At 36.4% G+C, this 15,670-nt stretch overlaps 1 long non-coding RNA gene and 1 pseudogene across 1 annotated transcript; both read left to right on the top strand.

Moving 5' to 3' along the window:
• LOC118485150 overlaps positions 1-11,457 on the top strand; it is a 48,253-nt pseudogene extending 36,796 nt beyond the window's left edge.
• Positions 11,458-12,017: 560 nt separating this feature from the next.
• Positions 12,018-13,640, top strand: LOC110896113. Its single transcript, XR_002567658.2, has 4 exons — positions 12,018-12,043; positions 12,119-12,810; positions 12,897-13,220; positions 13,412-13,640. It is a non-coding gene; the product is annotated as an uncharacterized LOC110896113 (long non-coding RNA).
• Positions 13,641-15,670: the final 2,030 nt, after the last annotated feature.

Below are 15,670 nucleotides of genomic sequence, written 5' to 3'. Positions count from 1 at the left end.
TTTGCAGGTCGTGAACTCCTGCAATCTTTGGCTTCGTGCCCTAGCTTGAGACATCTCTGACAACGTTCTTTGCGACACCTTCCACTGTGGTGCCTGTTACACTTGTCGCATAGTGGGTGAACTCCCCGACATCCACCCTGCCCCTGACTGCCAGATGATTGCTGACTCGAATTCTGGTAGTCGTTCGTCCTGCGCTGCTGTGCTTGAGATTGAACGGAAACTGATCCCCTGCTGGAATCCCCATCCCATTTCCGTTTGTTGTCGTTGGGTGTAGCAGAAGTAGCAGCTGGAGTAGTAGTTGCACTGACGCGTTTGGGCAGCTTGTTCTATTCTACTGCCTGATCTGTGAGGCGATGAGCAAGACGCTGGATGTCTTGGATGTTGTCGAGGTTTGCCGATGTAACATGGCTCTGGATCTCTGGCGCAAGTCCCTTGAGATACAACTCAATGCGCTTCACTGGAGGGTCCACCATAGTTGGACACAGAATGGCCAGTTCGTTTGACCGCTTTGTATAGGCTTCAATCTCTGACCCCGTCATTTTCAAGTGATAAAGCTCGTTCTCCAACTTGTGGATGTCATCACGCGTGCAGTATTCCCTCTTAATGAGTTCCTTAAAATCGTTCCAGGGTGTGGCGTTAGCAGCTACCAACCCTAAGATCTGAACTTGGGCGTTCCACCAAGTTAGCGTTATTCCTTCTAGCGTGCCAGTGGCGTATTTCACCCTGCGAGCCTCTGGGCATTCGCACATCTCGAATACAGACTCGAGCTTTTCAAACCAATGGAGGAGTCCCACTGCCCCCTCCGTGCCGCTGAAAGTACTTGGACGACAGTCCATGAAGTTCTTAAAGGTGCAAACTTGCTGCTGCGCTGGTTGACCTATTGTGTACGAATAGGGCAAATTTTAAATACAAGGGCTAGTTTAGGAATGTAGGATCTAAAGATCCTAGTGTGTGCTATACTGCAGGGTATACTACCTGCTTGAGCGGCTGCAAGTGCCGCAGCAACTTGAGCTTGAACGAGAGCCTCTAGCTGGGCTTGAGTCATGTTAATTCGTCCAGACATGATCTTCATAGTGAAAGTAACGTAAGTGAGAGTGGTTCGCGAGTAGGGCGATGACAGAAAAGTGTAAGCACGTAGGTATTCTTATGTAATAAAGTCATGTGTATCTAAGCGTAATGCGAGCAAAGTTCTATATAGTTCTAGCATACAGGCAATAAACATAAACCTTATTACCTAGGATGTCGAGTCTTGCACGTGGAGCGAAGCGTCGTTGTGGATCGTTGAGAGCACTGTTCTGGTTATAGTCTGGTTTTAATAAAAACGTTTTCCCATATTAAAACCAAGTTCTCTATAACCAATGGCTCTGATACCAATCTGTCACACCCCCAAAATCCCACACGCGGAGTATCACCACTTGGGAGCGTGACTGACCAGGATCAAGCCACCAATCATATTGAACATGTAAATATATATATAGCAAAAGATATCCATCAATACGAAAGGTGTTCATCAAAACCAACATAGTTAAGTATAGCGGAAGCATTAATGTAAAAACCCAATCATAAGTATTAATGTATTAAATGACATAAGAAATCACGATCCATTCGCCCACAACGACCTGCTCTTCCTTGTGCAAGCTCCATAATGTACCTAAGGTCCTGCAAGGCATGCAGCAGAGAGTCAACAACTAGTTGAGCGACTTCACAGAAAGTAAGTTCAGTATTAGTAATGGTATAGTAAGCATTGCGTTCGTTCATGTAATCATATATCGTATTAGTTCGTATCGCAGCCCTTGAGGCATGTATGCGAAGATTAAGGAAAAGTTCTCAGTATTCTAGACTATGTATATTTGTATCGCTGGCCACCCTGGCATGTGTGCGAAGTTTAGTATGTATAGTTCGCAGCCTCCCTAAGGCATGTGTGCGAAGATCAGTCATAATATCGCAGCCAACCCTTGGCGTGTGTGCGAAGATCAGTTCAAGTAGGTATACTAGTCTAGCTGTATCTTATCATTTACCATCCTCACCCTGAGGACCATATCATTAGGTTCCATTAACTATGTACGCACGAAATAATCATCCAATCTCATTCCCACCCTGGGAACCCCATGCCTTGGCTGTGTGAACTCACCTTGGGTTGCTCGGCAGATACACAAAGAGGTTTCTTGAACTAAGGGTGGTCAACCACGTCCTAACAGGGTTACCACACAAGTCAGGTTTTGACTTCAAATAATGCACGTATTAAATCATAGCAAACACGTATTGCACGTAAACAGTCAAAAGCATATCATAATCATACATGTGCGTTCTCAATATAAGCCCATATGAAATTTGGCCCAACATGTTGTGCGAAGGACAACATGTTGTGCGATTCAACAAACCCCCGGCCCAACTATACATAAGCCCAACAGAAGAGAACTCCAAAACATAACACACCCGGCCCATACAAAAGTCTTGTGCGATACGACTGGTCTTGTACGATCGGACGAGCCCAACCCAAATACCATCCGGCCCAACAGTTTAAGCAAGCATACAACATGTGCGGTCCAACTTCATTACCCAGCCCAAGACTACGGCCCAGTAGCTACCCTTAGGCTTTGTGCGATTCTAGTGGGTTGTGCGACTGGATTTGGGCTTGTTCGGCCCAACTGTTAACAAGCCCGAAAACTTGTGCGATCCCACAGTTCTTGTGCGACATGCACTTGTGTGATTGGGGCTCTTGTGCGACTAAGTGACCATGTGCGATTGAGTTAGTCAATCCGAAAATCATGCATATTAGTTACAATTTTCAATAGTTTCCTTATTTATGTTTAAATCAATTAACAATTTCCAATTATTCTTGTAACATCCAATCGATCAAACCAAGCATTCTATAAGCAATTCATATGAACCCTAATATGAATAACAAGAACATCAAACAATATATCCATCATCATATCAAATCGTGTGTTACAGTCCGATTTCTAGCATGCATATTAACTCCACAATTTGCACATCATTCGTATCTAAACACACATCAAACGATTAACAAACATCCAATCTAAGATCATCATGACAAATCAATCCGAGGACCAAGCATATCAACATAATCAATTCGGCCTTAGTTTATTATCATGCAACTCTAAAACATGTGAAATCACATAACATAAACCAATCAATTAACCAAACACTAACCGAATGATAGATGCAAGAACAAATCCAAACTGTGAGCCTTGGGTGCCGTCGGCTTCGAGAGAGAAAGGGACGAGAGAGAGCTCGAGTTCTTGTGTGTGTAATGTGTTGTAAAAAGTGTGAGGTAGTTGCCCTACCCTAGATGTATACGAGTAGAGGATGGGCCGACCTAAACATGGGCTGCCTCATGTCCGGTTACAAGCTTTACGGCCCAAAGGGCTTGTGCGGCTTGGGTTTATGTGCGTTGTGCGGTTGGGTTAAACAAGTATACACACTCACAAGAAACACATATAATCACATTAATCATTTAATTAATAAAGTTCTCATAAACATGTATCGTTACACAAGGTAGGTCTAAAGTTCGAGTTGTCACACCTTCGCCCACAGGCATACATCTTAATTGGATGTTTTGATGTATTTTCCATACTGTTGTTTGATAGTCGTGATTCGTATTGATCATATAGGCTATGAAGGTGGCTTGGAAAAGTCCAAGTACTTCTGGAAGCTAGTCTGGTCTCTCAAGTCACACAGCCAGGAATGTTAACATGTTCTCAGATGTTAACAAAGATTAATTATCTTAAGAGGGTTTTACCATCATAGCCATGTCCATGGACACATAGGCTAGGTTATACCATTAAGAGGATCTTTTGAGATTTTTAACTGAGCAATAAAGTTTGAGAAAAATTTCAGAACTATTGTTGGATAAAGGATGAAACGAATACCTATATAAATTCTCAAAATCTTCCATAAATCATTAGGAATTTACGATAGTGCCTTAATCAGGACTTGTAGTAATATATTTGTCCACATAGGACTAAGAGGAAAAATTATAAGTCCGTATAGGGACTATAAAATATTACAATTCTATATAAGGGTTATAATGAAATATCAATGTCCTCAAAGGGACTATTTCAAAATAGCATATCCCCAAAGGGATTATAATGCAATAACATGTCCATAAAAGGACTATATTGTTACATCGTGCACACAAAAGGGCCTTGCTGTACAAATGTCCTCACAGGGACTTTAATTAACTCTAGTCCATGCAGGGACTAAAAGGAAATATAAGTCCGTAAAGGGACTATAAGATATGTCTGCATTGGGACTTATTAATGAAACAATATGTCCTTGAAAGGACTATAATAAAATATCATATCCACAAGGGATTTTGAAGAACTAGTATGTCCACCAAGGGACTATGATGAAATATAATGTCCATGAGAGGACTATATTAAAATATCAAGTCCACGAGAGGACTATTTAAAAATAGTGTATCCACAAAAGGGATTTTTAATAAAATCACACGTCCATGAAAGGACTATATAGCAAATGCCCATATAGGGTCTTAAGTCAAAAGGTGTGTCCACACAGGGACACTATAGAAGAGATAGGTCTTTATAAGGACTTGAAAGAGAAAGAATATTATGAAAGAAGGATTCTCTAACGCCTTCCTTGCTTCATTCCGACTGTTTCTCTTCTTTGTTTACCATATACGGTAGGGACGCTGAAGATCTCAGTGAATAAGATAAATATTCCAATCAAGATCCGTTATAGAAAGCAGAATTTAAGGATTCAAAGGTTAAGGAATGATATGGACCACGGATTGGGTTTTGACTGATATAATCCAAGTCTGGGATTCCAAAACTTAGAGGTATAAAATAAGGATCATCAGCATTTACTAGCATTATTTTCAAAACAGGAGCCTCAGGGACCTCCTGGTATGGACTCTACTGGCACAGACTTTTAAAATTTAAGCCTCAGGGACCTCTGGTATGGACTCTAAAGTCTGATTGCAATTCAATAGATTTGGTTTTAGGAATGAGTCCATAAAGGTCTTTCTTCCACACCAGTCGCACGCTTATTCTAGCCGTATTGTGAAGCTTGGCAATTCTTGGCTTCGGATTGAAGAGAATTTCCATCAACGGCTTCCTTGCTTGGCGACTTATTTAAAATACATAAAATCGAAAACAATGTTTACTTAATAGGGATGAGAACATTCCTATGTTAAGACTAGACTCAAAAGGTCTAAGGAATATGCTACTGTGTCATTGAGATTAAACACAAAGGACTAGTGTTTAATTCACTCAATGTTGGCTCTGGTACCAACCTGTCACACCCCGATATTTCCACATATCACCGGTGGGCCCGGTGGGGAGTATCGTGACGTAGTTGATATCATCATGGTCAATCACACATAAAATAGCACAACGGAAGTCTTGGAATATAAAATACTATTACAAACTCAATGTCTGAAAATATCAAAGTATTTATTATAGATGAGTCTGTAATATCAAATCCACAGGAGGATCATTACAAAATGTTTAAAATGAAGCTTAGCAGACTTTATGGCATCTTTAAGGATTTGCAAGATCCTCTTTTTTGACACCGAGCAACTCCCAACCTATTAGTACCTGCCACTTAGCCTTTTGAAAATACGTCAGTTTTCACTGGTTAAATAACTGACTCATTTGAAAAGAGTTTATGAAAATTTATTTAAATGCACAAGGCACAAAACCTTTTATAACTTGGGACAATTATTTAAAGATAATCTTGTATACTGCATTACATGTTTACCATACATATGGGGCCCAGTACAAAGACTGCGACATGATTAAACGACTCACCACTTATAAAACCCATAAAGGAGTTATCCCCAACTTGTGGGTAATTAATAATTTGTTATTGGCATCTTTTAAGTGTATGCCTACACCCTGCGCATCGGTCGTGGCCATTTACAAATGAATGAGCCAAGGATATATCCAGGACACGGTCGTTAACCCCCAATATTTAAGTTATTAACAGAACAGTATCAAAACAGGTTTTGTGGATTTACTAGCCACCAATCCGGAGTTTGATTGATCCACACCCGACCAAGCGGTATTAATCTACCGTATCCCAAGCCCGTATAAGGGAAAATAAATTAAAAGTATTTACCTGAGCTAATACTTGATTCACAGCAAAATAACTCAGTCGTATCCAATCTATCTAAATGCAGGTAGCTTTTACCGGGTGGCTCTAGTCTGGAGTGATGGTAATATATAACCAATTTAGAATGCTAATGGTCTTATTTAAGTCGTAGACTTAGACCTGCTAGCTTAAAATATCTAGAACGGTACGATACGCTAAATTAAGCGATGACCGGAATAGAATGTTATTTAGACCCTACAAGTTTGGATACTTGTATTATATGGGTAAACTAAACACATTCCGGATTTTGAAGTAAAAACGATAAGGTTAAACCCGTTTCGGCTATTTTACGTAATCTAGTTACATAAACCGATCCGAACGCATAAATGCGTAACGGGTAACCAAATGAACTATATAAAAGTCTTAGTTGTTATTATGCTTAAAATATGTTAATACATCAGTAGGATGTTAACATATATGCCCAAAAAGTATTTAAAACCATTCTAAGTTCCGTAAGGGCATTTTGGAAATTTTAATACTTATAAAAGAGATTTTATAACAAACCAAAGTTCTGGTCCTTTCTAATTAGTAAAGATAAATAATTTATCTCATTACATCAGTAAGATATTACACATATGTGAAATTGACTATTTATGACCAAACTATGTCCCGAAAAGGGCATTTTGGTCATTTCACATAGGCTTTTAAGGGCAATTTTGGAAACCTGAGTTCATAACTTATACCTACTGTAATAATATTTAAATTTGTTTAAAATTTCAGTAGGTAACAAGTCTTAGATGTTAAATATGGTTTTAAACCATACTATGCACCTATTTAGCGAAAAACTCGCTTATTGACGATAATCAAGATGTTTTATGTGAATCTGAGGTTTTGATCAGTTTTGAATGCCCAAAATAATTTATTTAATATATGAAATCAGTAGAAAAAGGTTTGGCATTCAAATCATTTGTTAATCTCATTTTATGCTTAAAAAGGGTATTATCGTCATTAACCAAATCATACAAGAACTCTATGTTTTAAACAGATAATAATCTGACCAAAAATCTTAAAATTCCCTAAAAATAATATCTTAATAGTAGGTAATGAGTTTTGGTTCAAAATCCAAGTTTAAACATGCATTATGCAAGATATCGCAAATTAACTAATAAAAAGCTTCTAATTACGATATCAAGCATAACTCCTATTTAGGACCAAGAACTGATGTCAAATTTTCGGGACAAGTCTAAATATCAGTAGCAAAGGTTTTTGTCCTCTCACATTTCTAAAAATCTCATTTGTATGTCAAAAGGGCATTTACGGCATTTATGAGCATATTAACAAACAAGAGCATATAATTCAAACCACAAGGAATCATGCAATATAACTCCAGAGGGTTATACTACTGAATAATATGGTCCTAATGGAAGCTTAAAACATGGAAGAATCAAGCTTAATCGGGTTAGAACTGAAAAGTCAAAGCAAAGTCAAGCTTTTGCGACTTTCGGTTGCGAACCGACCCTAAACTCATAATTGTAGGGTTGGACCAGCTTAGACATGTTCTAATAGTTATTACCAAGTTATTAGAGTGTTAAAATATAATTTATAACCTCTACATCTATGGTTTTTAATTAATATTCACAAATCTGCCAAGTTTGACTTTTTACCTAAACGGTTTGACCCGACAATTAACTAAGCAAACCAAGGAATTAGGAGGTGCCCTTTCAGGGGTTAATCACCTACCTAACTATGGTCTTATACCCACTTTTAATTTGGTTAGTGGCTGGACCATGAGAGTTTAATCCGAAAGTCAAAGTTAATTTACGATACTTGACTTTTCGGTTTATAAAACTATGAAACTGAACTATAAGGTGGGCTAAGGTACTTACAAAGGGTCCATGCTAACTTTTCTACAAGAATACAAGTTCCATTCAGCTTTGGAAGCTCCAGATTTGAGAGATGTGATGATACAATGAGAATTGTGCAATGAAATGAATGAAAGCTTGAACTATTTATAGGTTTTGGATATGATTTGGATTGAGACAAGTGTTAGATGGATCTTTAGGATCACTACAGGTGTTACCCCAGCTGTCCAACTTGATTTGGAGCCCAAGGAATCGTTTTTGATTGGTTAAGAAGTGAATGGAGTGGGCTGCAAGCAAAAAAAAAAAAAAACAAAGTTGCCCAGACCTGGGCGTAGGCTACGCTGCAGGGGGCGTAGGCTACGGCCTGCACAGATCAAACAACTTGCAGAAGTTGCAGTTTTGGTCCCTGCATGTGTTTAAGCCCATATTTGACATGTTTAAAGCCCGCTAAGCCATTTTCAAGGCTCTACAATGATGCCTAAGAATAGGGAACATAAAACATGCTCAAAAACATGTCGGATGTCGGTTCGTTTGGTCGTACGGTCGCGTTGTTCGGCTAATTACGACGAAACACGAACGGACGCGAAAAACGATCCAAATTACGCGACGAATGAAATATTATCGTACCAAACACTAAAATAAAATAATTTAATGCTTACATAAATTTTTGGATGCCCAGATATATTCAGAACGTAAGATATGCGCGAAAATGCAAACTTAGGCACTTTTTGACGCTTTTAGCCCTTGTTGATCAAATAAGTTTATTTTTGCGCACCAAACACCTCTAAGCCTATTTCTAAGCTATGTAAAGGATATCTAGGGCATGTTTACCTTATGATCATATTCCGGAAGGTTCGATACCATACGAATCGGTATATTTTTGCAGTTTGACGCAATTAGTCCTTTAATCGCACAAAGTAGCGCGAAATGTCATTTAATCATATCCAAGCCTTCCATGGCCCATAATGGGTATTCCCAAGCACGTGTTTAGTTATTGCTACACTCCCGTTTTCTTAAATGGTCACCGAAAGGCGTAGATTCAAAAGTTGGCGCTTTTGGTCCCTTTAATGCGCAAACTTGCGCATATCATCGTTTAATAGCATCGAAGCCTTATCTAGTCCATGTTAGGCATTCTTGAGAGTATTATAATACATCACGATGCTTCGGGTTCGTTAAAAGGTCATTCAGAGGTATAATTAAACATGTTGACACTTTTAATCCCTCTAACTTACAAACTTGCGCGCAACTTCACTTATTGGCATAAAAGCCTTGCATAGCCAATATTAGGCATTCCCGAGAATATGATGAAACATAATGAAGCTCTCGGTATGTTAAAAGGTCACTCAGATGTAAGAATTAACATGTTGACACTCTTAACCCTTTGACGTGCAAACTTTCATATAATTACGCAAACGGCTCCTCTCGTCCGACAAGTGGCTCATTTGAGAATACGGACACCGTATAAGGTCACTCAGGGGCCTAGTTTAGGCATGTTGACATTTTCAGTCCTTCTATAATCATGGTTTTCGATTTTTGACAAAATTAGTCCCTCATAGTCAACGTTTGACTTTATTAGGGTTCATTACACGTGTCACCACATCATTGGACACGATTTTACGAGGTGTTACATTTTAGCTTTAAGAAAAGGATAATGTTTGTAGTGGTGATGTTACAAGTAGGATGTAATTTAAACTCATATGGAAGTTGATTTTGTTCGTTAGTCATCTTTTTTTTATTGTCGGGTTCATCATATAATTTCTAAAGAATTAGATGGGTTTTGATTTACTCATTTCTGAATTCTACAAGTCTGGGCCTTGATGGTGATAGGTGGTTGCTGCCTGGTTGAAGTTGAATGGACCAGTGACTCAATATCGATATCAGGATGAATATATGCTTATGGTCTTGTAATTTGCATTTTATGAGTTCAGGTTCTCCGTATACAAATGGTAAAACCCATAAAACTGAACTGAATATTCATCAAATTTACGATAGTTGAATATTATTTGGTCATTTCTGCATTTAAAATTATATGGTAACTTTATATGGCAGCCATATCTTGAATTTTCTGGAGATACTGCAACTGAAACAATTCAAGCATTTGTTGAGTAAGTTAACGAATACGCAGCTTGATAGCACTGCTATCCTCATGTATTTACTGGATTTTATCTGGCATTTTAACATAATTCTTTTTTTCCTTAAATACAATTTGTACTTTGGAACTTTTAGTTTTAAACAAACGTCTTATAGTGCATTAGTTGAGGGGAGTCTTAGTTTTAAACAAGTGTCTTATATAACTCAGAGTATGAGGGGAGTCTTAGTTGATTGGCTTGTAGAGGTTAGTTTTACTTCTATTTATAGGAAATTAGTTTTAACCCATTTACTTATAAGTTATATATCGGTCGATTTGGGTTGTTTGTTTAATCTTAAACGGGCTGATAAAAAGTTGAGTTAGGTTCGAATCAATAGTTGTTTTTCGTGTGTATATTTTTTACTTTCAGGTAAGTGTGGAATATAAACTGGAGCCATACACACTCCATCGCACGATTTATCTCATTGACATGTTTCTTTCTAAAAACTATATTGAACGACAAAAACTTCAACTGTTAGGCATCATTTGTATGCTAATAGCTTCGTAAGCTCTAACGTCTTTTTTTCTTGCATTAAACTATCTTTCGGTGCTTCTTACTATATTAACAAAACTTTTCGTTTGAAGGAAATATGAAGAAACCATTGCACCAAGTGTTGAGGATTTTTGTAGCATCACAGATGGTACTTACACAAAATCAGAGGTTTAGTTTCTATAATTATTTGACTCTTGTATAACTTATTTAACTATATCATCAGAGTATTTAGTCAAATAAGTTTTGTAGGTTCTGAAAATGAAGAGTCAAGTTCTGAACATTTTGAATTTTCACCTTTCACCACGAAAAGCTCAAATATTTCTCAGGTAAGCGTAAAAAAGTTATGTTTTGCGTATGTTATTTGTAAAGAGAGCACCATTATAAATATTTATTGTTTGCAGGAGATTTATAAGAGCAGCACAAGCTTCCCATCAGGTACATATTGTCTCTTTGCTTGTAATGTGGGTTTAATAATCCTTTTTGTTCGCAGTTTTAATTGTTGTTTTCTACTTTTTGTTAGAGCCCGAGTCTTGAATTGTAGTGTTTGGCAAGTTATCTAGCTAAGTTGACCCTGATTGACTATAATTTCTTGGTATTTGTTCCATCAAATATCACTGCAGCGGCTGTGTTTCTTGCCAGATGGATGCTAGATCAGCTGGGCCGCCCTTGGGTAGTTTTCTTTAATTCATTGACCGGGCGGGTAATGGGTCAAAATGGGTAAGTTTTTGTACCAGTCAATATATATGGGCCGGATTGGCCCATAACATTTTTTGCAACTAATATAATTGTTAAAGATGATTACGAGAAGGTAATGATGTCCACTACAGTAGTATTGAAAATATAAACATTGTAACCATTGTAGTTTACCTGAATACCCTGAGTCTGCATCTGAATGACCATTATGGTAATGATGTCCACTACAGGAGTCGAGGAGCATTAACAAGATTGCTTGCATGAGAAAAACCTACATAGCTGGGGCTTTAAGGGGCTTTTTGGTAATTTAGATAATTTTATGAAGGGTACATTATTGTACCACCTGATCATTGTGGAAGTGTGACACATGATACATGGCCAATTAAAATTACCAAGGCCATAATTAGTTGAATTATTATGAACCCGAATTGTGTTTAAGTGTTTTAGCAAGAATATATCTCATATGTGGATGTCTGTATATATTCATGCAGTTTATGATGCGGTGGTGGTTAGGGCAGGTAGTGCTGGACTTCGAGTTGATATATGGCTGTCTGAGCATGGATTTAATATTGCTTTCCGACTCGATCACACACTGTCACTGCTTAGGTTTATTTTGATACATATAATACATGTTTTTAAATATTGATTATCATTAAGGAAGCATGAAGGATATGTTAATTTGTTATCGCCTCATGGTTTGACAGCAAGGTTTTTAATGCAACAGTGGATAAGCATTAGCATGGAGAAGGTCATCAGGTGTTTCATTTATATATATGGCAAAGCTTAAAGGTATGTCTTGGTCTTTTATTTTCTTTTATGATTAACATAAACTTGCAAACTCTTGAGTTCTTTCTTCAAATTCAGCTCTATTCGGATTAATCACATCTGGGTATCTCTTCAATTCGTGATGAACAAATGAATTTTCAAGGGTATGCAACGTGACGATGGGATTGAGATGGGTGACCTATTCAACATTGTTGGGTCACTCCGTTTAGACAAGTGGCAGGGTCGGGTGCCCGGGTCGCTGCCGACCCGGTGTGATACGGTGTCTATTTGTGCCAACACGTTTCTATAGTTGAATCATCTTGATATAAACCCTACCCGTCTGGGTCTGGTCTGGTTCTTACTTTCGTCACAGACTCTATTAATTCTGTCACAGGTTAATATGAGTTTTTCAATTGCTGGAAAAGAGGGCAGAACTTGACATAATAAAGTTGACTTTTGTACGATGAGCCTATGAGTTTTTCATATATTTATTTTGTTGATATGCTGGATTCTCTTATGAGCGATAAAGGAAACTTCTCTAAGGTTCGTTTTTAGGATGCATTGAATATAGTAGGATGTTTTACTTCATACTTCATAGGATTATAAGGATGCACTGCAAGAGGTGAGACGTTTTGCCTGGGATGAGAGTATGATACCTTCTGTTCTCTTGATGAATCTCACACATGCAAATTGTAGTAATCAGTTTTGCTTGACATCCACTACCAATTTATCTGCAAAATTCACAGAAGAAATGGCTTCATCCCGAGATTCAGCCATCCATATGGCACTTGGTAAAATATTATCTCATGAACTTTAGACCTCCATTTTAAAAAGCTATAAAACATTTTTTTGATCTCTTTGCTAATATTGTTTTCAGGCTTGGAGGGCGTTGCGTGCTCTAAGAGGGCTCAGGCGTTGCGTACTCAAGGTCAAACAGTTAAATGTAAAGCAACCTCCACCTTGAAATGTATGCAGACATTGGCTTGTGCACTGTCTCAGGTTTAGTCGAGGTGTGCTTTCGTATGTCCGAGGATAACATAGTTGTCTAAGAACTCTTTTGAAGGTTAATAAAGAGCTCAACAACATTACATGGGACCGAGCGACCGAGCGATATATTACAAAAGACACCTCATTATATGAGCAAGTTTGTGTTATACCAGACATAATTGCTCACTTTGATTGAGCTGACACTGACATGCGGGTATGTCACATTCTTTAAGGATTAATTATAGTGTTTTTTATCACTCAATTTAATGTTATATAATAATAATAATAATAATAATAATAATAATAATAATAATAATAATAATAATAATAATAATAATAATAATAATAATAATAATAATAATAATAATAATAATAATAATAATTAGACACAATTTTGGTGTGCAGAGGATGAAATAGAGAAATATCATGAAACTCATGATTGCTGGGGTGCGGATGAAGCGTTCAACCATATTTTTCAGGGGTGCGGTCGGATTTTTTTTCCTAAAATATACATTAGTTTTTTTTTTCAAGTGGTATCCCTGTCCACCCACGACTATGGATAAGTCCGCCATGCATCCCATATTCCTTAACAATGTTGAAATTTTACTAAAAATGGTTCATGTGTCGATGCTTCAGTTACATGTGTCATGCCACCATTTCATTTGGAACTTTTAATCTTGAATAGTGAGTCAGTTAATTTATATACTTATAATTAATAATTATACACGGCTTATTAATAAATATAAGTATTTATAATATTTTGTTCCTTTTAGGTATGATGCCATCGGTTGAAGTTATATGATGAAAGTGATTATTGTTCCTTTTACAAAGTAATTTTTAAACACGAATCCTAAGCGATCAATAAATTTATACCTTTTATTACATCTGTGATTAACTTTATGAAAAGTCTGTTGAAACTAAAGCTCTTCTTGACCCGCTCAACGGTTTGCCCAAGTAAGAAGAAATTTTATATTTAATCTGTTAACTAAATGGATTTTTCTGGGTGCGAATTGACACCCATATTTAGTGTAATGTACCGAAATATGTAACGAGTAAAACAACAAATGTAGTCTACACGGAAGTTTTTTCGGCATTTGAATAGTTTTCTGTTTTTTTTCTTCCAATGTATGTATGTGTACACAACATTTCATTTTAAAGTAAATAATATGGTTTGGGTTGAAGCCCGCGTATTACGCGGGCATTAACCTAGTTAGATATGTAATTAATGGGTAAGGTTATTGTAAAAAAGGTTAAAAGTGTGAGAAATGTGAGAAATATTGTGGAAATAACATGTGTCCTAAATCTAAATTAATTCAAAAGGGTAAACAAGTAATTTTATCATTAATTCAATTAATTAAAAACTTCCCATAACCACCACCTTAACTATAGGAACTGGATTTTTTTTAAAGATCTCTATAAACACCATTCAGCAAGTATATAACCCCATTCAGCAAATATATAACACCATTCAGTAAGTATATAACACCATTCAGCAAGTATATAACATCATTCAGTAAGTATATAACACCATTCAACAAGTATATAACACAATTCAGCAAGTATATAACACCATTCAGTAAGTATATAACACCATTCACGGACTAAATGACTAAACATCTGATCGAAACATATTTTTTCTCAATATATGTATAGCAATATGGTAGTCATATTAAAGATAAAAAAACGCTCGTTATTATGGTGTAATTTTTTAAAAAGTTACGTATAAAAAGTTATTGACGTTTAAAAAAGACGAGGGGAAGTTACATGTGCATTAATGTTAGTTTCTTAATTTAAAAATGTTAAATTTACCTATATACCCTTAATCTAAAAAATTAATATGTTTAATAGTAAACAGTATTTACAGTTTTGCCATTATGATCTCAACCATTAGATCAAAGATCTAATGGTGTAGAATCTTTCTTACCTTTCTCACAAAAAAACTTTTTTTTTACAGGAACCTCTACCCGTAATTATATATATATATATATATACATATATATATAGAGAAAGTATAATGTACTTCAGGGCTTAACCTACATTAACATACATGACAAAAAATACAACGTGCGTTATTATCATAGAACGTGCGTGATTATAGTCTCATGCGTGATTATGTGGTCCCATGCGTGATTATACCCCTGATCCAACGGTTACCATTGTCTCCTACGTGATGTATGATAAGGCTTTTTGTATGTTAACCTTACTCTATATATATATATATATATATATATAGGGGAAGGTTCATTTGAGAAGAAATTTAATGTGAGAAGAAAAAGAAGAAAGGACATATTAGTAAAATACTATTTCATTTATAACTCATATCATTAATTTTTAACTCTTTAATTAATTAGTCAACTAATCACTAATTATCCTACATATAATCTACAAAACCTACACATATCAAAATTTTCCTACATATACCCTACACATTATAGAATTTTATCCTACACAGTCGAAATTTATCCTACACACCTCGAAATATATCCTACACAACTCGTAATTTATCCTACACAATTAGTAATTTATTCTACACTTTAAATTAAGTTGTTTTTTTAATTTGGAAAAAAATATGTATTTTGTAAAGGAGTTACAAATTTAATTTAGTTAGTTATTAAAGGGGAAGAATACAAATTAATGATTTTTGTAAGTTTACCAATATACCCT

Source organism: Helianthus annuus, chromosome 12 (genome assembly GCF_002127325.2).
Source record: "Helianthus annuus cultivar XRQ/B chromosome 12, HanXRQr2.0-SUNRISE, whole genome shotgun sequence".
NCBI classification, from domain to species: Eukaryota; Viridiplantae; Streptophyta; class Magnoliopsida; order Asterales; family Asteraceae; genus Helianthus; species Helianthus annuus.
The sequence above is the reverse complement of the archived record's forward strand: the minus strand, read 5'-3'. Positions and strand labels throughout refer to the sequence as shown.